At 43.2% G+C, this 26826-nt stretch overlaps 1 long non-coding RNA gene across 1 annotated transcript; it reads left to right on the top strand.

The window, feature by feature from the left end:
* Window positions 1-23943: 23943 nt before the first annotated feature.
* Window positions 23944-26118, top strand: LOC108587431. The gene is made up of 3 exons (XR_002523736.2): window positions 23944-24020; window positions 24899-24984; window positions 26041-26118. It is a non-coding gene; the product is annotated as an uncharacterized LOC108587431 (long non-coding RNA).
* The last annotated feature ends 708 nt before the right edge of the window (window positions 26119-26826 follow it).

Below are 26826 nucleotides of genomic sequence, written 5' to 3'. Positions count from 1 at the left end.
ACCTCTAGGCTGAAAAGTCATAGTTCTCACAGACTAGAGAATTTCCTAACTCGAAACTTACGGACCAGGTCAAGTGCAGTGGCCCATGATTGTAATCCCAGCATTTTGGGAGGCCAAAGCAGGCAGATTGCTTGAGCCCAAGAGTTCATGACCAGTTTGGGCAACACAGTGAGACCCTGTCTCTACAAAAATTACAAAAACTAGTTGGATGTAATGGTGTGTACCTGTGGTGCATGGGAAGCTGAGGCAGGAGGAGCCCTTGAGCTCTGGAAGTCAAGGCTGCAGTTAGCTGTGGTCACGCTACTGCACTCTAGTCTGGGCAGCAGAGTAAGACCTGGTCTCAAGAAAAAAAAAGAAAAAAGAAATTACTGACCCTCAACAGCTGCCTCTCCCAGTCTTGGTTTTCTGGATTTTCAGCTAACAATAGATGGAGAGCAGCCCATCTGAAGAGAGCAGGATGTGGCAAGGAAGAGATGTTAAAGGAAGACCCAGAGTCTAGAAAGATATTGGATAATGATTAAAAGCATATACAAAAGTAATAAAAGTCAACCGACAGAGACCATTTAGTGCTGGAGCAAACAGCTCTTCGCAGCTCAATAGACCCTGAGGGCCCAGAACAATGACTGATGCACGTAATAAGGACAGCACGGCATCATTTTCAGAGTTAAATACTTTCTGTGTTCTTAGTTAATGAAAGCAGAAAAGCAAATACTCATTAGATGCTTTAAAGGTTTTGTTCTTAAGTTTTGCTGTTTAAAATGGAATGCATTCAGTTATCTGGAAGATTCTCTGACCCAGAATCCCTCATTTTCTAATGATGTCTGATAAATGCGTGTTCCAGGGAGCCCAAGCATGCTCAAAGTTCTGCCATTTAAACTGCCTCCTTTTGGGGGAGGGAAGTAAACCCCAAGAGGGGTTTTTCCCTACATGGTTTGCCTTACTCTTGCATGTGTGTTCTCAGTTAAGTAAACCCACATGGGCCACATGGGACCACAGATCAATGCAACCACAAGCAACCCATTCTCTAGGCATGAGGAGTGCTGGGGTGGATTAGAAGGTAAACATTGCTCAGTGGAAATGCTCTAGGTTGAATGGCAGCAACCTGATCCAACCAAATACTGTCTTTTGGGGAGAGTAAATGCTATGAAATAAATAGAAGGTGGGCTGATCAAGCTTGGCCCCTTGTTCCAAAGCTGCTGTTTATGCTGAATAGTGTCACTTAGAATGCTTAACAAGCCCACTAGCTCTTTTTAAGGGACTTCAGCACCCATAGGCCCCAAGAGATGAAAGATGTTTATTGAGCAAGAGAGTCTTTTATGGGACCAAAAATGCCACCTGATCCAATACTGGCCAATCTATATATAGACTGGTCACCAACCAGTAAGGTGGCATGGCATAAAACATTCTACCCCATAGGTAATTTGCTAGGTCAATCTTTCTCTCCCGTCAGTATTTGAATTAAGGCCAGGCACAGTAGCTCACACCTCTAATTCCAGCACTTTGAGAGACAGAACTGGGAGGATTGCTTGAGCCCAGGAGTTCAAAACTAGCCTGGGCAATACAATGAGACCCTCATCTCTATAAAACATAAAAATTTAAACATTAGCTGGGTGTCATTGCATGCACCTGTGATCTCAGCTACTTAGGAGGCTGAGGCGGGAGGGTCACTTGAGCCCAGGAGGTTGAGGCTGCAGTGAGCTATGATCACCCCACTGTACTCTAGCCTGGGTGACAGAGTGAGATACTGTCTTAAAAAAAAAAAAAAAAAAAAAAAAAGAACTACAACAAGAAATGATGGAGAGACTGAACCAGTGTGCTTGGGGTACACTATCAATAAAGAAATCTTCCCTGCCTTCGTGGACCTTACTGAGGAGTGGTTTTGCAGACAAGTCAATGCTATGACCATAAATGCTGTGAAATGGTGTGAGATACACTGAGATAAATGAAGAGAGGGTGCCAAGAAATCACAAATCTGGATCTGAATTTGAGAAAGGCTTGCTAGGGGACAATGTCAAAGCTGAAACCTAGAACCTAAGGAGAATGATGAGAAAAGAGTAGAGAAGACAGAGCAAACTGTGAGCGGGTAGGACCAGCGCCAAGAAAAAGCCAGCGGGTCAAATGATGTGAGAATAGAGCAGTAGAGTATAGAATGAGCAGGGGAAATGTGGAGGCCAGAGAGATGTGCGAGGCCTCACAAACACCATTAGGGCTTTGCTGTGAGGGAAGAGAGAAGCCACTAAAGAGTTTTAGGCAGAAGAGACACAATTACACTTGTTTTTAGAAAACCATTTGAGGCCAGGTATGGTGGCTCACGTCTGTAATCCCAGCACTTTGCAAGGACAAGGTGGGCAGGTCCCTTGAGCCCAGGAGTTCAAGGCCAGCCTGGACAACATAGTGAGACCCCCATCTCCATCAAAAACATAGCTGGGCATGGTGGGGCACACGTGTAGTCCCAGCTACTTGGAAGGCTAAGGCAGGAGGATTGCTGGAGCCCAGGAAGTCGAGGCTGAGGCTGCAGTGAACCATGATCATGCCAGTGCACTCCAGCCTGGGCAATAGAGTGAGACCCTGTCTAAAAAAAAAAAAAAGCCACTTAAGTTGTAGAATGGAGACTAGATAGGAGAAAAGAAAACAGCAAGTGAAGACACACAGTGAGAAGACTGGGCAGCGATATGGAAGGGAGATGCTGGCAACTTGAATTAGGGAGATGGCAGTGGGGCCTAAAGAAAAGGGAAAGCTGGGTGGCCTGAATTAGAAGCTGGGTTCAAAGGAAGTGAATCCTTGACTGGATTTGGGGGGCCAATGAGAAGGAGTCAAGGATCGGGTTTCTAGATTCAGTAATTAGGTGAGCAGTGATCCATTCAATGAGAGGAAGAGCAAGGTGGAGCAGGTTTATGGGAAAGGACGGTAAACTCAGATGGCCGTGGTTGATTTAAAGCCTGTGGGACAATCCTGAGGAGTTGCCCAGTAAGCGAAGTTACTTGGGTCTCAGACTGAGCAGGGACACATGAGCTGTGGCTGGAGAGGTGCCTCTCCCCTCTCAGCTGCAGTGCTGCAGTTGCCTCTTAACCATTCTCACAGGGTTTTTTTTTCTTTTTTCTTTTTTTTTTTTTTTTTTGAGACAGTTTCTGTTTGTTTGCTTTTTGGTCTTTTTGAGTCAGAAAGTCTTCAGCTCTGTCGCCCAGGCTGGAGTGCAGTGGCATGATCTCAGTTCACTGCAGCCTTGACCTCCAGGCTCAAGTAATCCTCCTGCCGCAGCCTCCCGAGTAGCTGGGACTACAGGCACCCACCACCACACCTGGCAAATTTTTGTACTTTTTGTAGAGATGGGGTCTTGCTGTGTTGCCTAGGCTGGTCTAGAACACCTGAGCTCAAGTAATCCGCCTGCCTTGGCCTCCCAAAGTGCTGGGATTACAGGTATGAGCCACTGCACCAGCCTTTCACCTTTTCTGGTCCTGCTGTGATATAGTCCATTCTCCACTCAACAGCAAATCTGATCTTTCACAAATCCCAGATTAGATTGCTCCCTTGCTTAAAAGCGTCCTAGGAGTCCGTAATGCAATAAGAAAAAATATCCACCTTCTTCCTCTGGTCTATAAGCATCTTCAGGATCTGGCCCCTGTATGTCTCTAATCTTCTCTCACACATATTTTCCTTCATTTCTACACTGGTCCCCTGTCAGTTCCTTGACTATATTCAGCTCCTTTTATTCCCAACACCGTCACTGCATGCTCCCCATGTCTGGGAGGTTCTTCCAAACAATGACCATGTGCCTGGCTTCTTCTTGTCATTCACGTCTTAGCCTCAGTGCTGTACAGAACCATGGGAGACTGGGGCAAAAAAGAAAAATATGCTCCCCCATATACATCTTTATGTATCATTTAAATGGTCAGTATTTTTCCAGAACATTAAAGTAGTTGAAAAAAATATTGATAATTTAAAAAAATAATAAGTATATTACAACTCACAATGTTATTTTAAGTTTAAAGATTCTATTTATACCAAAATCAGGACTTAATGTAATTTTCCTTTTCTAGTTTCAACAGAAGCAAACTCATCATTGGCATTTTCAAAATCAACTTCTTGGCTTATCTCATTTTCGACTGAGTGGACTGTCGTATTTCACAATATCTCTTGACCAAGTGATGATCTTAAATAATTTTTAATTAAATTCATCTTACTAGCACTTTATTTTTAAATTTTGGTATTGCTCTCCTAATATTTTTGGCATTGATTTTGCTTTTTTAAATTATTGCATTAAAAAAATATATATTCCTTTTGGTTACTGAGATTTTGGCGACCCCTGCAAATCTGTACTCACCAGCCTTACCTAGGTCCAGCCCTGCTCAGCTTAAAGGCCATCTCCTCAAAGACAACTTCACTGACCCCTCTATCCAGAATAGCCTTCCAACCCTGCACCTGTCCAGTTACCTTCTTTTCCATTACCCTGAGTTAGGATTTTTTTGACAGTCTTGCTCTGTTGCCCAGGCTGGAGTGCAGTGGCATGATCATGGCTCACTAGCCTCGAACTCCAGGGCTCAAGTGATCCTCCTGCCTCAGCCTCCTGAGTAGCTGGGACTACAGGTGTGTGCTACTATGCCCAGCTAATTTTCTTTATTTTTTGTAGAGATTCTACAAAAGACCCCTATGTTGGCCAGGCTGGTCTTGAACTCTTTGCCTCAAGGGATCCTCTCACATCAGCCTTCTAAAGTGTTGAGATTACAGGCATGAGCCATCATGCCCAGCATACCCTGAGTTAGTTTTAATAGCACTTATATTGTTCTAAATGATCATATTTACCTTTTAAACTTTTTCTTAGTTTTGCCTTCAGTCCCCAAGTAGAAGCTCCATGAGACTATGTCCATCTTATTCACTGCTATATCCACAGCACCTAGTTAGCGGCTGGCACTTATCTGATGAAGTAATATACTTAGGAATACTTGTATTATAGATAGTTCTTGAATCCATGGGCTTCAAAGAATGTACGATACAAAAAGACAAGGTAGACTAGGGCAAAGCTCTGGGAAATAGCAGCATTTAGAGGGCACCAAAATAGGAGTCTAAAAAGGTAACTGAAGGCTGGGGATGGTGGCTCATGCCTGTAATCACAGCACTTTGGGAGGCTGAGGCACGCAGAACACCTAAGGTCAGGAGTTCAAGACCAGCTTGGCCAATGTGGTTGAAACCCCACCTCTACAAAAATACAAAAATTTGCCAGGCATGATGGCAGGTGCCTGTAATCCCAGATACTCAGGACGCAGAGGCAGGAAAATCGCTTGAACCTGAGAGACGGAGGCTGCAGTGAGCTGAGATCGTGCCATTGCACTTTAGCCTGGGCAACAAAGCAAGACTCCGTCTCGAAAAACATAAAAATAAAAAAAAAATAAAAAGGTAACTGAGAATGAACAATCAGAGAAGCAGAAGAGAAGACAGGAGTGGTGACTCACACTGTAATCCCAACACTTTGGGAGGCCAGGGCAGGAGGATGGCTGGAGGCCAGGAGTTCCAGGATGCAGTGAGTTATGAATGTGCCACTGCTCTCCAGCCTGGGTGACACAACAATACACTGTCTAAAAAGGAAGAACATAAGAAAAAGGATAATTTAAAGTTTGATTTTCCTGACTAGGTAGGAGTAGTGGAAACCAAAACCCAGGTGGAGGAATTCACCTGGAAGAGGAAGGGAAGCAAAAGGTAGAATGGGGAGAAGATAATGGAAACGCAGAAACACAAGATTAATGGCGCCCTCCATGACGATTTCTAGTTTCTTTTCTATGAAATTGGAAGTAAAATCATCTGCTGTGATGAAGAGTGAGGCAACTGGATATAAGTTTTATTCATTCAAAAAATATTTACTGGGTATCCCCCATGCGCCAAGCACTATTTCGAATACATAGAATTCAGTAATGGACAAAGCAGACAAAGGCCCCTGCCATTGTGGAGCTCATATCCCAAGGTGGGAAGACAAATAATCTACCATGAATATAATAAGTAAGTGAATTACATAGAACGCTAGAAGATTGTGAGTGCTTTGAGCAAATAGAGCAGGGTGAGGGGAATGAAGAGCTCTGGTGGGGAGGATGTAGAGGGAAGGCTGCAATGTCAAATGACAAGGTAAAGAGAGGCCTCATGTGTAAGCAAATATTTGAAGATGGTTGGGGAGTCAGCCAGATGGCTAGCTGGAGAAAGTATCTGAGGAAGAAGGAATAGCCAGCACAAAAGTCCTCAGGTGGGAGCGTGTTGGATATTGTATAAGTTTCCTATTACTGTTGCAGCAAATTACCGTCAACTTTGTGCTTGAAAACAACACAAATTTATTCTCCTATAAGTTCTGGAAGGCAAAAGATCACAAGGTTAAAGTCAAGGTGTCATCAGGGCTGGGCTTTCTGTGCAGGCTGCAGGGGACAATCTGTTTCCTTGCCTCTTCCCGCTTGGAGAGGCTGCCTGAAGTTCTTGGCTCATGGCGCCTCCTTGTACCACTCCAACCTCCTGCTGCCATTCTCACACCTGCTACTTCCTCTTCCATGGTCAAATCTCCCTTGGTCTCTCCCTTATCAGAATATTTACATTAGTGCTTATCAGATCAATCCAGCATAATTTCCCTATCTCAAAACCAGGTCCTTCATTTAATCACATCTGCACAAAGTCCCTTTTAACACATGAGATAATATTCACAGGCTCCAGGGATTAGGTCCTGAATATATTTGAGAACCACTCTTCAGTCTACCACAGCTCATCTCCTGAACCTTAAAGATTCACAACCATCCAATATGCAAAATACATTCACCCCATCCCAACATCTCAATGCATTATGGCATCCATTGAAAGACCAATATTTCATCTAAACTCTGTCTCTTCAGAAATCTCAAATCTCATTATCTAAATCAAGGCTGGTAACACTGAGGTCAAGGTATGATATGAGTTGTGTCTCTCAGACCATTTGATATTTCCTGCTTAACCACTGAATTATTTTTGTTTACTTCAACCCTCAGCAAAAATACTACTATATATTTGTACAATACGTAACACAATTTTAAGCATGGTCATACCCACAACCTACTTTGATTAATATAGCATTGTGATATAGGGAGGGCACTGTTCATAGTCCTCATTTACCAAGTGCAGATATCTGGCCCAGAAAGAATTGAGTGACTTATATAACGTCACCTGTAAGGTGTTAGAAGAGTGGGGCAAAAGTCAGGTCTCCTGTCTCATAATCTAGTGTTTATTTTACATTTTAGTTTTACAGTTATTTTTATATATTTTACAGAATATCCCATCCTGGGCAACATAACAAAAAAATTAAAAATTTTTTCTCTACAAAAAATTTTAAAAATTAGCCAGGTGTGGTGGCACGTGCCTATAATCCCAGGCTACTTGGGAGGCTGAGACAGGAGAATAAGCTTGAGCCCAGGAATTTGAGGCTGCAGTGAGCTATGATCACACCACTGCACTCCAGCCTTGGTGACAGAAAAAAAAAAAAAAGAATATCATGTTTATAAGATACTTTATTAAATATTTAAATCATCTAACTCATGTATAGGTAAGACTCTGGGTATGATCAATCCTTGTGCAAAATTCCTCTCCATCCATGGACCTGTGAAATTATAAAACAAATATCTGCTCTGCAAATACAATGAACAATGATGGAACAGGATGCCAGTTGCAGCTATTCGCATTCAAAGCAGGACAAAATGGAAGGAAAAAATATCACTGGTCCTAAACAATTTTGAAATCCAGCAAGGCATACTCCATTAGTTTTCAAGGCCAGTGAATAATTCTCTGTGGCCAGAGGCTCTACCCTCTGGGCCCAAGATTCTACCTTCTGGGCCATCCTTCCTTTTTCAGAAAAGATCATATGTGTTTGTGGCTGAGAAATTTTATCAGCTTGTTCTGCCTGTAGAATACTGGGAGTCCTACAGTTTTCTTTCATTCGGTCCTCTGTTTCAGCCCTCTCTTTCAATTCAGTGTTTCTGCTGTTATAAATCTCAAAAGCCTTGTGGATCTACTATGTATATCATGGAAATCCACTCCATTAGACCAAAGACTCCTCCACAGGTTTCACCTGATGATCTCATCATTATTCCTGGCTTCCGCTGAGATGGCTGAGGGGACCTATGAATCATATGCCTAATCTCTTCAGAGTCCTCTTTATGGCTGAATATTCTGAATTTTTATCCATTCCAGACACTAGCAAAAAGCTGTCGAGCCACACCCTTGGCCTTCTTTCCAGAACACAACTTTCCTGACAGTGAACCTCATTTTAGCATCTTTTGCAATCTGGATAGGCTGAGGATTTCCCAAATCATGAAGTCCTGTTCCTTTTTGATTAACAGATCTTAATTAGCTGGGCACGGTGGTGCATGCCTGTAGTCCCAGCTACTTGGGAGGCTGAGGCAGAAGAATAGCTTCAACCCAGGAGGTGGAAGTTGCATTGAGCCAAGATTGTGCCATTGTACTCCAGCCTGGGCAACAAAGTGAGACTCCATCTCAAAACAAAACAACAACAACAACAACAACAACAAAAACAGTTCTTCCCTCAATTGATCTCTTTCCTCTCACATTTCACTATAAGCAGCAAGAAGAAACCAGGCTATGCTTTCAACACCCTGCTTGGAAATTTCCTCAGCTAAATATCTAAATATATTGTTTAAAAGTTCTGCTTTCCATATACCTGTAAGACACAATTCAACTCAGCTCTTTTGCTGCTATATAACAAGGATCTCTTTTCTTCCTGTTTTCAAAAATATATTCCCCATTTCATTCTGGGTCTTCACAGTTAGCACCTTTTTGTTGTTGTTGTTTCTTAATTATTATATTTTTAATGATTCATTTTTACTTTAATCCAAGCCAGTAGGTTAATGTCTTTAATGTCCATACTTCTACAAACCATCTGTTTCTACCAATTTAGGTATCCTCTAAGATAATTTAGGCCTTCTCTCGTATGATCCCCACTTCCTTCTGACCCCTCAGAGAGTTTTTAACATCCATATTTCTCCTAACAGTTTCTCCTAACATATTTCTCCTGAAGGCAATTCAGACTTTTTATTTTTTCTTTTTTAGAGACAGGGTCTCATTCTGTCACCCAGGCTGGTGTGTAGTGGCACAATCACGGCTCACTGCAGCCTTGAACTCCTGGGCTGAAAGAATCTTTCTACCTTAGTCTCCTAACATGTTGGGATCACAGGTATGAGCCACTGCACCTGGCCCCAATTTAGACTTTTTCAATCATGCTTCTCAGAGTTCTTCCAGCCTCTCATTAACTGCCCAATTCTAAAGCCACTTTCACATGTTTAAGTATTTGTAACAGTAGCACTTCACTTTCAGGTACAAAAATCCATGTTGGGGTTCAATCAGAGAAACAGAACCAGTGGAAGATATATATTAAGAAGTTTGTTGCAAGGAATTGGCATATGTGATTGTGGAGGCTGCTAGGAAAGTCCAATCTTTGTAAGGCAGGCCAACAGGAAGGGCAGGCTAGAATTCTGAGCTGAAGTTCTAGTTTGCAGAAAGGCCTCAGTTCTACTTGTTAGGCCTTTCAACTGACTGAATTAGTCCTGTTAAGATTATCTGGGGGCTGGGTGCAGTGGCTCATGCCTGTAATCCCAGCACTTTGGGAGGCCGAGGCAGGCAGATCACCTGAGGTCAGGAGCTCCAGACCAACCTAGCCAATATGGTGAAAACCCATCTCTACTAAAAATACAAAAATTACTTGGGCGTGATGGTGCACACACCTGTAATCCCAGCTACTCAAGAGGCTGAGGCACAAGAATCACTTGAACCCAGGAGGCAGAGATTGCATGAGCCGAGATCCTGAGATCACACCACTGCACTCCAGCCTGGGCAACAGAGAGAGACTGTCTCAAAAAAAAAAAAAAAGAAAGAAAGAAAGAAAGAAAGAAAGAAAGAAAAAGTAAAGAAAGAAAGATTATCTGGGATTATCTGCCTTACTTAAAGTCAAATGATTATGGGTTTTAATTACATTTACAAAATACCTTCGTAACAACACCTAGGTTAGTGTTTGATTGAATAACTGGAGACTATAGCATAGTCAAGTTGTCACACAAACTGACCATTACAGATCCATTCCAGATTTAGCAGGGAGGCCAGTGAGGCTGGACAGGTGTGAGCAACTGTGACAGCAGTAGGAGGTGGAGTCAGAGAAACAATGGAGGGCCTGCAAAAAAAGTATGAATATAGAGTCTACCAATCTATATGTTAATACTATTTTCTTTAGAAATGCAGTAGTCCAGGTTTAAGCAAGATGAAGTCAGACACTCATACTGACCTATACTCCCAGTGCTTTGGGATGTCAATCTGGGTTTTTTAGGAGGATATAACAACAACAAACGAAATGTGAGCAAAGAAGTTAATTGGCAAGTGTATTAGTCTGTTCTCATGCTGCTAGTAAAGAAATACCTGAGACTTGGTAATTTATAAAGAAAAAGGGGTTTCATGGATTCAGATCCACATGGCTGGGGAGGCCTCCCAATCATGGTGGAAGGTGAAAGGTATGTCTTACATTGCAGTAGGCAAGAGAGAAAATGAGACGCAAGTGAAAGGGGAAACCCCTTATAAATCTATCAGATCTTGTGAGACTTGTTCACTACCTCGAGAACACTATGGGGGAAACCACCCCCATGATTCAATTATCTCCCCCCGGCTCCTTCCCATAACACGTGGGAATTATGGGAGCTAATATTCAAGATGAGATTTGGGTGGGGACATAGCCCTACGATATCAGCAAGGGTAATGTGGAAACAATGAATCAAAAAGTCTAAGTTGGGTAGAAAATAAGGTGAAGACTGTATAGGGAAGAGCTGAGCCTCAAGGGATTAAGGGTCAATAACAATAGAACACAGGGTCAAGAAACATGTGGGAGAGGCGTGAGTGCATGAGGGAGCTGCAACACTAAGAGGCCCTGGTTGATGGAGGGCATGTCTACACTTATTCTTTTGGTGATGGACAGTTATAGGTTATGATAAAGTACAGGATATGTTTGTGAAAAGGGTTGCTGGGGACCAGCAGAGATAACATCACAGAGATGAGCAGGACGTAGAGTGGAAGGTAGGAGCCAGAGCCCCATACCAGTGACTTCCCTAAATGGAGGATATTTTTCAGGCAGACAGTGGGTGGCAATAACAGGAGGGAGAGATCTATGGTAAAAACTGGAGGAAAGCAGAGATTTTCTGCCCACCTATGGGCATGCATGGAGTGAGAAAATAAAAAGGACTCACTTGAGATGGCTCCCGGGGGGAAGCAGTGTCCAGAGGAGTCAGCCCGGTTTCGGCTCAGGCATGGTGACAGAGGAGAATCTGTTTACCATGGGACCGGTGGAAGGCTTGGAAAGAGAGCAGTGAGGTGAGTCAGAGAAAAGCAAGCAGAGAGCTAGAAGCAGAGAGAAAGTGGTGACCAAGGGTAACCGGGAAGGGGAGGCATGACAGACCCGTTGGTGGTGAGTTTTCTAAAGGGCCATGTCACAGTAGCCTCCTGGTGAGTGAGCACAGGGACACTCAGGCCTGGAGTCTTGCAGAGCCTGGATGGATTCCACTGGCATGAGAGGACTAGTCTGCAGGATAAGTAGATTCTAACCTCACTAGAAGAGAACAGCAATCATCAAAGCTGAAGACGGGGTCTCAGTGGGCAGCACCATACAGTTCTGCAGTGGTAGAATGTAAGGATATGTGGAACCCATCATGCATGTAATCCCAGTATTTTGGGACGCTGAGGCTGGAGGATCACTTGAGCCCAGGAGTTCAAGGCTAGCCTGAGCAACATAGTGAGACCCCATCTCTACAAATTTTTTTTTTTTTTTTTTTTTTTTTGATATGGAATCTCACTCTGTCGCCCAGGCTGGAGTGCAGTGGTGCGATCTCGGCTCACTGCAAGCTCCGCCTCTCAGATTCATATCATTCTCCTGCCTCAGCCTCCCAAGTAGCTGGGACTACAGGTGCCCACCACCACACCTGGCTAATTTTCTTGTATTTTTTTTAGTAGAGACAGGATTTCACCGTGTTAGCCAGGATGGTCTGAATCTCCTGACCTCATGATCTGCCCGCCTCAGCCTCCCAAAGTGTTGGGATAACAGGCGTGAGCCACTGCTCCCAGCCAAAAAAATTTTAAAGAAGTAGTCAGGCATGATGCTGTGTGCCTGTAGTTCCAGCTACTTGGGAGGATGGGGCAGGAGGATCACTTGACCCTGAGAAGTCGAGGGTGCAGTGAGCTATGATTGTACCACTGCATTCTAGCCTGGGTGACAGAGCAAGACGCTGTCTCAAAATAAAATAAGATGTAGAGTCCCATATATAAAGCTGACTACTTAGAAGTGATATTGTGGGTCCCTTAAGGGTGAAGGTCAATGAAAAGAAAAAGTCCCAGTAGATAAACGATGGGATAAAGCCTTATTTATAAATACACATGTATATTTTTGTACTTCTGTTTGGATGCTATCAATATTAGCATGTAAATGAAAGTTGAAGCTATGAATATCAAGGAGAAAAAGTGCCATCCAGGGATGTCACGTAGAATAACAATAGCAAATATTTATTGAGCATTTCCTCCATGACAGTCATTGATCTGGCACTTGACATGTATTAACTCAGTTAAATCAAACAATTCTATGAGTAGGTATTGATATTTTGCCATTCTACAGATGATGCTGCAAAATTTATAAATGATGGTGCTAGAATTCAAATCCAAAGCCCACATTCTTAATCCCAGTCTTATACTACCAAAAAAGGTAAGAAAATTGAGAATATAACCCTGGAAAACATCAATAACCAAGAATACACTGCAGGCCAGATGTGATAGCTCACACCTATAATCCCAACACTTTGAGAGGCCAAGGTGGGCAGATCCCTCAAGCCCAGGAGTTTGAGATGAGCCTGGGCAACATGGTGAAATTTTGTCTCTACCAAAAAAAAAAAAAAAAAACAAGTTTAGCCAGGCATGGTAGCACACACCCATAATCCCAGCTACTTGGGAGGCTGAAGTGGGAGGATCACCTGAGCCTGGGGAGGTTGAGGCTGCAGTGAAACATGATTCCACCCCTGCACTCCAGCCTAGGCAACAGACTGAGACTGTGTTTCAAAAAAAAAAAAAAAAAAAAAAGAATATACTGCAGATGAAATGTAGAAAGTTACATGATTGGGCTACGTATCGAATGGATCCTAAATATCACATTGAAAGTTCCTTTTATGATAAGTTCCTGACAGCATCTTGTTTTCTTGCTTTTGAGTCTGTTGTTTTTTCCTTGAAAATAGAATGCAGCAAAAAAAAAAAAAAAAAAAAAAAAAGAGGGTTCAATTTGGTTGGGTTTCAATTAATGAAAGTTTTGTTGTATCTGCTTAGTGGGTTAATAAAAGCAACTTTAGCACTGGGAAAACTTCCTCTGGTCTTTCTGCATTCCCACAAGAAACTTTTATTTAAAAAATAATAATCACCATAATAATAATTTTTCTTATTTTCCAAAGTGGACTCCTTGGACTCTACTGACTAGAGCAGTTACTGAGGAAGGATCAGAGGTGAATTTTAGTTCTCCTGGGTTATGAACAATGACATGGGACTTAAGAAAAACCTTCATCCAATTTTTTTCCAAATTAAATCAAGAGCATTGATAATTAGTTTCTATCAAAGACATCTAGAGGGAAATGAAAGAACTGAAAAAGCCATAAGCTGCCTTTACTTCTTCATTAATATTTGCTCCCAAATGCAGGTCAAATAAACCACACTCCCAGTTTTAAATGAGTTGCTTTAAAGTTGATGAATTATTTTTCTCTTTAGATTTATACCACCCATTGTGGCTAATTATTCCCACTACATTCTCTTCTTTTATTTGAGGTTTTGGTCAAACAAAGAAAACAAAGCTTGGCTCCCTAGAAATTGAACGCCCGTTTTGTTTTAACATTACTCTTACCGCATATACAATCCCACGTGGAATATTGAGATAACTGTTTTCACAATCAGAACTCCTGGCTCTAACAGTCAGTGAGGTCAACTGATTTTATGGCTTTCAGAATCTCCTAAACAGAAAAATGAGTTAGGAGGTTAAAGCCTGTAGGAGCTACAAATGCACATTCGCCTGTGACCATCACTATGCTAATTTTTCTCAGTCGAGGCTTCTTTTTACTCTAGTACCCCAATTTGCTCATCTGTAAGATAGGGATAAGAACACTATAGCATGGCTGGGCCCGGTGGCTCATGCCTGTAATCCCGACACTTTGGGAGGCCAAGGTAGGCAAATCACCTGAGGTCAGGAGTTTGAGACCGGCCTGGCCAATATGGTAAAACCCTGCCTCTACTAAAAATACAAAAAAACTGGCTGGGCGCAGAGGTGCACACCTGTAGTCCCAGCTACTGAGGCAGAAGAATCTCTTGAACTCAGGAGGCAGAGGTTGCAGTGAGCCAAGATTGTGTCACTGCACTCCAGACTGGGTGATGAAGTGAGACTCCATCTCAAAACAAAACAAAACAAAAGAACACTGTAGCAGATACAGCTAGCTGGCCACCAAAATTCATGCTTCCCCTCCTCTAGTGCAGAGTTATTGCTGAGAAGTAACTGTTCAGCCAAGAACATCTCCTCACCCCCATTGTATCCAAGTGGAACCATACAACTAGTTGTCACCCATAGAAAGTGGATGGAGTTTTGTAGCCCTAACCCTTGAGAGAGCGGGTGTTCACTCCCACCAGCCCAATTGTCCCATAGAACTGATGCTTGTGGTTTCTTTTGAACAAACAGAAATTGACCCTTCCAGTCTTAACATTTGAAAAAGTTATATTGCTCTTATCTGAGTTCCTTTCATATGAAACCCACCATCAGGCCTCCCAGATAGTAGCAAAGAGTCCAAACTTACCAGATCACTGCATCTGGACAATGAGATGCTAGACAGTCCTTCATGACTGCCTAAGCAACCACCTGCTTCCTGTTGACTGACTCCTTTTCCTTACCCCTCCCTAATTCTTGTTTTCCGGCATGTACTACATTTCTTCCCTGCTATATAAACCCCTGATTTTAGTTGGCCAAGGAGATGGTTTGAGACTGATCTGCCATCTACTCCTCTGCAGCACCCAATTAAAGCCTTCTTTCCTAGCAATGCTTGTTGTCTCCGTGATTGACTTTCTGTGCAGTGAGCAACAGGACCTAGACTGAACTCTGCCATTTTGGTAACAGTAACAGAGACTAGATTTACCATCACACATGAACACCAAAACACCGGATCATATATATGAAGGATGATTCTCAAGAAAACAAAGAGTGGGTGATGCCTGCCTGATGGAAAATAAATAAGATGAGCAGTATGTTAGCCCAAACTTATTACCTGGAGAAGGTTTCTGATCTTCAGCATGGGGAGGGGGAATCCAGGAAGATCCCTGTCCTCCCCCTGAATTCAGGAAATGGAGCTGGAAGTCTGGGAAAGCCAAAGCAGTTAGAGTTCACAGGGCAGAGTACCAGAGAAGCGAGAGCTGCACAGAGAGTGAACTCTGGAGATCTGCAGAGGGTCCCCATTGAGTATTCAGATGAATATTGTGTGAGTAAACTACCTGAGCTCAGGACATGAGCCACTCAAAAGGATTAGAGGGAACAATACCCAGAGCACACACAAGGCCAGAAATAATGACCTTCTGATATGGTTTGGATCTGTGTCCCCACCCAAATCTTGTGTCGAATTGTAATCCCCAGTGTTGGAGGTGGGGCCTGGTGGGGGTGATTAAATCATGAGGGTGGAGTTCTCATGAATGATTTATAAAGCACCATCCTCTTGGCACTGTTCTCATAATAGTGAGTTACCACATAATCTGGTCATGTGATAAAAAGTGTGTAGCACCTTTCCCCTCACTCCCTTTCTTGCTCCTGCACCTTCTGCTATGTTTGTAAATTTCCTGAGGCGTCCCCAGAAATCAAGCAGTTGCCAGCATCATGCTTCCTGTATAGCCTGCAAAACCATGAGCCAATTAAACCTCCTTCCTTTATAAATTACCCAGTCTTAGCTGGGCGTAGTGGCTCACACCTGTAATCCCACACTTTGGGAGGCTGAGGCAGGAGGATTGCTTGAGCTCAGAAGTTCAAGACCAGCCTGGGCAACATGGTGAAACCCCGTCTCTACAAAAAATACAAAATAAGCCAGGCATGCACCTGTAGTCCCAGCTACTAGGGAGATTGAGGAGGGAGGATCCCTTGAGTATAGGAGGCAGAGGCACCCGGCATAACACAAAGTAATATACAATTCAAAAAGTCTGGCATCCAATAAAAAGTTATGAGGCATGCAAAGTAGAAATATACAACCAATAATGAGGAGAAAAAACTATTAAAACTGACTCATAACTGACACAGATGTTAGCATCAGTAGAGAAGGACATTAATAGTTTTTGTAATGGTATTCCATGTATTCAAGATGCTACAGAAAAGGTAGAACAAGCTAAATAGAGTCATAGAAGATATTTTTAAAAGAACCAAAGTGAGAAATCTATTAGAACAAATATAAGAATGCTAGTAGATCTAATAAATGACCTTGGCAAGGTTTCAGAATGAAAAATACACAAAAATCAATTGTACTTCCATATAGTAGCAATGAACAATTAGAAATTGAAATGTAAAAGCAATACCATTCACAGTAGCAACAAAAATACTTAGGGATAAATCTGACAAAAAATGTGCAAGACTTAATACATTGACAATACCTCTCAAAATGCATTCTATGACCAAATCACAGTCAGCAGAGAGCATATCCCCCAACCACACTCTCTGTCTCTTTCAACTCTTTCATCCCCCCCACTATGGTTTGAGTGTTTGTCTTCCAGAATCCATGTGTTGGAAGCTTGATTCCCAATGCAGCAGTCTAGGGAGGTCTTGGGATCAGAGCCTTCATGAATGGATGAATGTCATTATCTCAGGAAAGGTTAATTACCTTGAGAATGGGTTGTTATAGAGCAAGCCTGCCCTTGTGCTCTTACTCTGTCTCATGTGCTTGCTTCTGCTTTCTGCCATGGGAGGACTCTCACCAGATGCCAACACCATGCTCTTAGACTTCCCAGCCTCCAGAATCACAGGCTAAATAAACATCTTTTCTTTATAAATTACCCAGCTTATGGTATTTTGTTACAACAGACAATTGACTAAGACACTCCCTAATCTAATTAGGCCTTTGCTCTCCCCTAACCCCCACCTGCTGTCCCCAGTCTGAAGCCTGTCCCAAGGTCCCACCATCTTTTAGATTAGATTTAGATTTAGATCTGCCTCTGGCATTGATGTCAGGAAGAAGTCCTCTCTGCATCTGATGCAGACTATCTGGAACATAATCACCCTTTTATATAGTGAAGATTAGCCTCCTGTTATCTTTATCTATTATGTTGGATGACATATGTCTTCCTTGTAGCCTTGGGGTACAGTATCAAGGGCTTATTTCCATTCCTTAGATTTCCAGTACTTCAAGAAGGTGGTAGATGAGAAGAAGGGGGAAAACATATCTTGCCCTAGTGTAACCACCTAAACTTCATGAGTAGTTGGATAACTCTCCTTAATAAATATTAATAAAAAATATTTTAAGAATCAATTGAAATAAGAACATACCTTCATCCAGGGAAATAAATCCCTCAGTCATTGGATGCTAAACCCAGACAGCATTCAAACCTCAGCCTTGGCCTTGGTTATCTGAAGCAGCACTTTCTCTGTTATTCCTTTGAATAAGAAGGTCCCCTCACTACCTACAGTCATTTGGGGTATACCCTTAACTGGCAAACCTCACCTCCCACTACTTCCAAAGGGAACCCTAATGAGACTGATTTTGTCTCAGATCCCTCAAACATACTAGGCTAGCTTCCAACTGTCAAGGTTTTTCTCAAGTTGATCCCCCTGTCTGAAATTTTCATTTTTCTCTCTCTGCTCAAATTCTCTAGATTGTTTTTGTTTTTGTTTTGAGAGATGAGCCCTGCTCTGTTACTCATGCTAGAGTGCAGTGGCACGATCATAACTCAATGAAGCCTCAAACTGCTGGTCTCAAGTGCTCCTCCCACCTCAGCCTCCAGGACGTCAAGAAGGAAGTGGGTGAGAAGAAGGAGGAAACACAGTGTTGGGATTATGGACATGAGCCACTGCAGCCAGCACAAATTCCTTAGACTCTTTTTTTTTTGAGATGGAGTCTCGCTCTGTTGCCCAGGCTTGAGTGCAGTGGCACCATCTTGGCACACTGCAAGCTCCACCTCTAGGTTCACGCCATTCTCCTGCCTCAGCCCCCTGAGTAGCTGGGACTACAGGTGCCCACCACCACGCCCGGCTAATTTTTTGTATTTTTAGTAGAGATGGGGTTTCACCATGTTAGCCAGGATGGTCTCGATCTCCTGACCTCATGATCCACCTCGGCTTCCCAAAGTGTTGGGACTACAGGCATAAGCCACCACACCTGGCCTCCTTAGACTCTTAAAAGTCCTAGCTTGTCCACATCCTCCTAGGCGTTGACTGTTGGCACCACACATTTTACTATTTATGATCCCACTTGATCATCACCTTATTGAAGAGAAAAACCATAATATCCTCAGTGAATCAGAAGGACTAATTTTCTTTTCTTTTCTTTCTTTCTTTCTTTTTTCTTTTTTTTTTTTGAGACATAGTTTTGCTCTTGTTGCCCAAGCTGGAGTGCAGTGGTGTGATCTCAGCTCACTGCAGCTGCCGCCTCCCGGGTTCTAGCTACTCTCCTGCCTCAGCCTCCTGAGTAGCTGGGATTACAGGCACGCACCAGCACTCTAGGCTAATTTTTTCTATTTTTAGTAGAAATGGGGTTTCGCCATGTTAGCCAGTCTGGTCTCGAACTTCTGACCTCGGGTGATCTGCCCACCTAGGCTTCCCAAAATGCTGGGATGACAGGTGTGAGCCACCACGCCCAGCCAGAAGGACTAATTTTTATATCCCCAGTGCTTATCACAATTCCTGTCATATCATAGTCCTTAGTATTTGCCAGTCAAATAAATTATTATTTAACTTTTAAATGGAAAGTGTCTTGGAGGAAAACATTGTGCAGTGAGAACTTGAGTTCTAAACAGTTCTGTTGCAGCCTCAAATTGTAAAACTTCCCAAGTCAAGTCAGGCATGGTGGCCTGTGTGTGTAGTCCCAGCTACCTGGGAGGCTGATGGGGGAGGATTGCTTAAGCCCAGGAGTTTGAGGGTGCAGTAAGCTGTGATCGCATCACTGCACTCCAGTCTGGGCAACAGAGTGAGACCCTATCTCTAAAAAAACTGATAAATCAGGCCAGTCACAGTGGCTCATGCCTGAAATCCCAGCACTTTGGGAGGCTGAGGCAGGCTGTTCAAGATCACTTGAGATCAGGAGTTCAAAACCAGCCTGGGCAACATGGCAAAACCCTGTCTCTACTAAAAATACAAAAATTAGCCATGTGTAGTGGCGGGCGCCTGTAGACCCAGCTACTTGGGGGGCTGAGGCAGGAGAATCACTTGAACCCAGGAGACAGAGGTTGCAGTGAGCCAAGGTTGCGCCATTGCACTCCAGGGGTGACAGAGTGAGACCCTGTCTCAAAAACACACAGAGAGAGAGAAAAAAAAAGAAACAAAAAATTGATAAATTAGTAAAAAGCTTTAAAACTCCTAAACCTCAGTTTCCTCCTGGACAACACAGGCACACTAACCTCACCGTGTATACCACACACAAACATACATATTTGTCGCCTTCACTATGGAATGCCCTTACAAGGCCATGTGACAAGTGCAAAGCAACTCTCTATTTTTGCAGAAGAGTTGGTGGACCTGCACTGATACAGCGAGGAGAGAGATGGCCATGGAGGAAAGGGACAGGTTGAAAAGGAGAATCGAGTCTGGGGGAAAGGTTTTCAATAATGCGGCACGGCCTCGTGGAAAAGAACTGGATCAGTGCTGGTGCTCCAGGAAGCAGACGCCAGGATAAAATTAGCAGTTGCCGAAATTTATCCGAGAAATACCATGAACGGTAAAAGAGACAGGGAGCAGGAGGAGGCAGGGAGGGGCTTCTGACATCCATGAAAAGATTGAAGAGGGGGAGGAGGTTTGGATAGGAAGGGCCTCAGGCTGCAATGCTGGGGGAAAGACAGCATCAGAGACAACTTCCTGGGGGACATGGCATCGAATGCAAGACCTGATGGACAACTTAGAGGCTGGCCGCCAGCAGGGGCAGGGTGTGGCAGCAGGAAGCAGACAGCAGAGCAGTGGTCCTGAAGGAAGGAACTGTGTCCCATGGCCAGGCGACCAAAGAGATTGCGGCCACGAATTGAAAAAAAGATTAGTATGGATGAAGTGCAAAGAACTTGGGGTGCGAGAGCCTGCCGTGTTCCAGGTACAATCAACATACTGTGTCAGGTAAAAGATACGTGCAAATGCTAGTTTGGGGAGAGAGGTAGGCAGGACCACGTTATGCTGGACCCTGTGAGCCATGCTCAAGAATCTTGACCTCTGGACTGGGGGCAAAGGGAGCCCCTCTTCAGGCTGTGAGGAGAGCAACAAAGATGACCCGAACATCCCTGGGCTTGGTAGCCTCTCCAATGCAGTGGCAGGGTGGAGAGGGTGGCTAGAGGCTGGGTGTCCTTCCTTAGAGCACAGCTGAGTGAAGTGGGGCACATCAGCTCCAGCGTCGGTACAAACCTCAGGTACACACCAGGCCTCACCTCTGCTTAGCCTCTACTAAGGCTGCCACTCTCTTAAATGTTGGTGACCTCCAGGAGCTCTGGCACCACCGTCCTCCCTAGAACAGAAGCTGCATCTCCATGACGGTGTTGAAAGTGGAGGAGTAAGGACAGAAAAGTTGCTTTCCCCTGCGACACTCCATCTTCAGTGCCGATAGAGTTTTTTAAGCCTCCAGCTCAGCTAAGACCAGGTAGTGACTGTCATCAAAGCCACGCTAATGCACTGAGGATAACAGAAGCTCCCACACAGGCGGAGTTAGAACAGGCGCTGTAGGTAACTGTGCTCCAAATCCACAGGCTGACCTGTCCTCAGTGATCGCCACATGCCCAGCAGCCAGCCGGATTCACAGTCTGTTGAACTGGGCCGGCCATCTCCTCTCCCACCTGTGGAGCTAGAGGGACCTCTGGCATCCCTCCTTCCCATGAAGACTCATGTCCTCAATACCCCATCTCCTTTGCCCCCCAGTACCATTCACATCTTCCTTTTTTACCCTTGGATCTGTCCCCTTGCTGGGTGATTGATCATAGGAATTTTCACCCTCAGGGAATACTCTGCCACCCAGGTGTCTCACTCTATTTTTAGTTTCTTTTTATTTTATTTTTTTAAATTTTTGGCTGGAGTGTAGTGGTGTGATCTTGGCTCACTGCAACCTCCCCCTCCCAGGTTCAAGCAATTCTCCTGCCTCAGCCTCCCGAGTAGCCAGGATTACAGGCACCAGCCACCATGCCCGGCTAATATTTGTAGTTTTAGTAAAGATGGGGTTTCACCATGTTGGCCAGGCTGCTCTTGAACTCCCGACCTTCAGTGATCCGCTAGCCTCAGTCTCCCAAAGTGCTGGGATTACAGGTGTGAGCCACTGTGCCTGGCCAGGTGTTTCACTCTAATCTCCCCCTGCCTGTGGGAGCCAGGTGATCCACTCCCAGTATACTGCTGATGGGCTGGATCCCTGCACCTGGAATAACATTCCTGTGGGGCTTTGAAGGTTGAGTGTTGAGTGCCCAGTCTGGGTCATCTCAGGTTCCCCCCGTCACCAGCATGATCTGGGCTTGCCCCAGTCGTGGACTGAGGACTGGCTTTATCAAGAACTACAGTCAGTTTTGGCAAGAGAACTCTCTAAATCCATATATAAGGAAAAAATTTCCCCTAATAAAAAAAATAATCTCTGGAGATGCAACTTTGCCTACAAAGAATAAAGAACAGCTTATCTTCTTAGAGCCTCTAGTTTGTTTGAAAACTATCCTTTCCAAGAAGAAAAGGATTGTTAGATTACATATGCAAAACCAAGTTTCCACTGAGCTGGTCTTCCCACAGTCAAGAAATATTTGTCCTGAAGTTCTTTCAAGACTCCATCTTTTAAATTAATTTTTTCATCAAAGTCTCCAAGATCCCAGGACTAATTCTTTGCCAGGGCTCGAGTTCTCAGTATCTATACTTGTCTTTTCCCAACTTACACCGCAGCAGCTCGTGCAAAAAGGAAATATTTCTAAACCAGCAGTCTAAGATGGGAAACTGCCCACCCACAGCAATCCCGAGGGATCACAGCCTGTATCGTATTATATGATACACATGCGCACACTCTCTCACACACACACATAGATAATATGCTATACACATGTTATACATAATCTACAATATAGCACACTGTGAATGGTTATCCCTGACTTATAAACAGCTAAAATATTAACACCCCATGCCTATGAATGGCTGCCTGGCCTATATCTCTGTTCTCCTAAGATATCACCCCAAAGTCCTTGCTCTTAATAGTAAGATGAGGGTCCCCCTACACAACATTTATAACAGCAGATAAAATAGGAATTTAACAGCTACAGGTGAACCTGTACCCTTTGAATGAAGGCATCCTTGAATCTATACACATATTAATACTAGAGATATGTAGTAATTATCTGCATTCCACATTGTAAATAGTTTCTGGGGAATATCCACTTTGTGTTCTTTTATTTTATTATCATTATTATTTTTTGAGACAGTCTCACTCTGTAGCCCAGGATGGAGTGCAGTGGCGCGATCTCGGCTCACTGCAACCTCTGCTTCCCAGGTTCAAGCGATTCTCATGCCTCAACCTCCCTGATAACTGGCATTACAGGTTCCACTTTGTGTTCTAAGTGACTAACTTTGAACACGACCCTTACTTCTTTTAAAGTGCTTGTAATATACTATATCCCGTAATATTCCAAAAAATGTTTTCTTTATATACTTTCCTGTGACATAAATAGCAGGCAGCTTGCTAGCTCCATTTTACAGATGAAAAATGTGGGGCTTAGAGAGCAAATGAAACAAAACAAATTCACCAGAGGCCCAGAACAGAGTTTTCTTCTGCTAAGCAACAGGGTCTCGCCAGCACAAACCAATCTTCCAAATAAAGAAATAAGAACCAGAAGAGAGAAAAGGAGAGCAAACCTTGCCCAGAAGACAGCATGTCATCTCCATCGCCCAGCCCTGCAGACCCTGGAGTTGTAACATTTATTCATAAATGTAGAAGCCTGTTTTGGCCAGACGGTATGGTCAGTGACTGTGCTACAACAGAGGAAGAAAAGAAACACAAAACTCAAAAGGATGTTTTGACCGTGCTATGCTTCTATCAATCAGCCAAGAACCTCCTTGCTGGAAATGAAGTATCCAAACTCCTAAATTTTCCCTTCTGTCTCCCAACCCGGCCAGCTCTGGGGAGAGGCCACCGTGTGCTTGGGACAATTCACCTCCTATCCCCCCTCACTGGGCGACATTGAGTTAGAACTCCCTAACTTCTACCCCGCTCCATTCCATTAGAACTCCCTAACTTCCACCCCGCTCCATTCCATTCTTTCTTAATAATGCACTCCAGGCGTTCTGTTTCAGGCTAGTATGTACATGGCTATGTGGGTTAGATCCAGGCCCAGCTATTACCAGTGAACGCGGTGACATTAATATGAGTAAATGCAGGAAAAGGGATGAAATAAAACATATCCTATTGAAGGAAATGAGCGCTCCTTAAGAAAGGAAAACACACATAGGAAAAGACACGGGCATATCAGAATACAAATAGGGCCCATGGGAACAGTGGATTCCACAGGCATGATGTTATTGAAGTATTTGATACTAGAGTAAGCACCTGCAGATATGAATTACATCCTTGTTCAGACCACTAACATTAGAGTACTGACATCTCAGGAAGCGCCTATGTTATATTTCAAATCCCCCTGCCTGCTGCATAAATATCCAATAAATCAATCAGTGATAAAGGACGCTAACTAAAAGGCTTATAAAGCTGAACAAGCTGCTTCTCCCTCCTCAGAGAGACTGCCACCCTTAATTTACTGGGGGTTTCCCTAGTCACTCACACTTCCAGCCTTGGGACACAGAGAAGGTGAGATGGGGGATTAACACCTTCAGTGCTGGGTTTGGGGAAGAGCAACAGGTTGGTCATCTGGGGATGTTTCCCCAAAGTGGGCAGCAGCTTTGAGGGGGCAGATAGAATTTCCTGGTGTCTTTCAGGAATTACGAACACCCACCCTCCTCACCACCATCTTAACGGGGTTGCCATATTTATGAAATGAAAGAAAAACATTTCTTCCTCCTTGAGGAGAGACAGAATCGTGGGCCATGTTCATTTTATTTGGTCATAATAACGTGTCTTTTATATATATTCAAGGCAGGTTTTCCAATAATTGTTTCGTAAGTGGAAAATCAGAGGCATAACAGAAATCTTCATGACTTTCCCAAGTAAATAAGAAACAACATGAAATCTCTAGTCAAACAGAATGGGTGATTAAAAAATTGATCTGTGACTGCACTCCAGCCTGGGCAACAGAACGAGACTCCGTCTCAAAAAAAAAACCAAAAAAAACAAAACAAAACATTGATCCGTGACACATTTAAAAAAAAAGAGAAAGAAAATGTGCCAACTGTAATAAGGATTATCTGTGGGTAGCAAAATTGGGGGAGTTTTGACTTCTTTCCTGTATTTCCCAAATATTCTACAACACTAGTGTGTTGGGGGCTTAATTTTGTGTGTTAACTTCAGTAGGCCCCAGAGTGCCCAGATGTTTGGTTAAACATTATTCTGGCAGTGTCTGTGAAGATGTTTTTGGGTGTGATTAACATGTGAATGGGGTAGGCGGAGGAAAGCAGGTTGCCCTCGTTCAATTCACTTAAAGGCCTGAATACAAGAAAAACCCTGGGTAAGAAGGAGTCTCTCTACCTCAACATCTTCAAGCTGGGACATCAATCTTCTCCTCCCTTCAGACTCACGTTGGAACGTACACCATCGGCTCTTATGTGTCTCCACTTGCCAACTACAGATGTTGGAAATTCTCAGTGTCCCTAATCATGTAAGCTAATTCCTTATGATAAATCTCTTCATATGTTCATATCTCCTGTTGTTTCTGTTTCTCTGGAATCCATGACATGCAGTTGTGTTCCATGTTCATTTTATTTGGTTGTAATAACAGTATATTTTATATACTCAAGGCAGTTTTCTAATAATTGTTTTTTCAGTGGAAAATCAGAGGCATATGGAAATATTTGTGACTTTCCCACAACTAGTTTCGTATTTACACATTTACTACCAACTTTATTTCTATAATTAGAAAATCATTTTTAGGCTGGGCACAGTAGCTCCAACAGTAACCCTAGCACCTTGGAAAGCTAAGGTGAAAGATTGCTTGAGCCTGCGAGTTTGAGACCATCCTCGGCAACATAGCAAGATCCAGTCTCTACAAAAAACAAACCAAAAAAATAGCCAGATATGGTGGCACATGCCTGTGTCCGAGGTACTTGGGAGGTTGAGGTGGGAGCATTGTTTGAGCCCAGGAGGTCAAGGCTGCTGTGAGCCATGATCACACCACTGCACTCCAGCCCGGGTGACAGAGTGAAACCCTATCTCAAGAAAAGAAAAAGAAAATAATTTTAAAAAATTACCTACGCAAATTTAAGAAGAACCATGTACTATGCAAAGAAAATCTGACAGAATTAATCCCACTGCAAACATTCATATTTCATTTCAGGTTTAATTTTGATATTTATTGTTACTGCATAAATCTTAAAGCACCTGGGGAGTATTAACATAAATATTATTTACAAAACATCACTCAAAGCCTTTACTGGTTTTGAGAGTATATTTTTTGTGTTTAAAAGTTTTGCATTGGATATGAAATCAGTTTTAATTATATACCAACATTATTTTTCTTTAGTGATTTTTAAATCAATAATAACAAAAGTCCTAGCTGTGTTCTTAAAACAGGTGGGTTTCAACAAAAATTGATGCACACTGCATGGTAGTAAGCTGCATGGAAAATAAAAATGACAATAATGAACATCTGTTTTAGGCCTACCAAGTATTATATTAATTATTATCTTATCAATTATTTAATGATCATCTTATTTAGAGAACCCCGTGTCTCAGGTACATCAGCTCCATTTTACAGTGGAGGAAGCAGCAGAGGGCAGAGGTTCCATGACTAGCCAAAGGTTACCTGGACTAGCAGGTAGGAGCACTGGGGCTTCAAACCAGGCCTCTACTTCTAAATCTTAAGCTCTCTTCTATGGTGTGTGACTGGTCCCCCTGCCTGAAGAGCTTGCTGTCAAGATGAGATGAATATGCAGGAAACACAGAAGAGTATACGATGAAGCATTAGATCTGAGTGGTATTTTTATCGACTTTCATCAATTATAGCAAGTCTCATCTGACTTGCTCCATTTTGAAAACTCAAGTTCAAAGTTGGGAAATAACTCACCCACGTAGTTAGTGGCAGCTCCAGAAAGAGAATCCTGGACTGATGGCTTATGTTCCAAATGAGGCAGAAACACAGACAGAGCTGCAGCCCAAGGAGCTGTGTTGTGAGGAGGGCCAAGTAAAGGCCGTCCCTGGCTCTGCCCAGATGTTCGGGAACAACAGAATGTAATGATTCAGCGGGGAAAAGCTTTTGTTTGATTGTTGACTTTTATTAAGTCTTTATGAAATCAGTGATTCTCTTCAGAGTCCTCAACATCACTGGGGTTTTTTTTTTTTTTACATAGAATGCCAAGAACCGGATGTTCTTTAATAACTAACCTCTTACTCTGGATCATGCAGAATGGGACTGAGGGAGGGGGAGGGAAGGAGGATGGTGGGAAGAATGGGGAATGATCAGGAAGAGAGAGAAAAAGCAATGAGGAAGGAAAAGAAAAAGAGA

Source organism: Papio anubis, chromosome 8 (assembly GCF_008728515.1).
Source record: "Papio anubis isolate 15944 chromosome 8, Panubis1.0, whole genome shotgun sequence".
In the NCBI taxonomy this organism is placed as follows: domain Eukaryota; kingdom Metazoa; phylum Chordata; class Mammalia; order Primates; family Cercopithecidae; genus Papio; species Papio anubis.
Note: the sequence above shows the minus strand (reverse complement) of the source record. Positions and strands in the feature narration are given on the sequence as shown.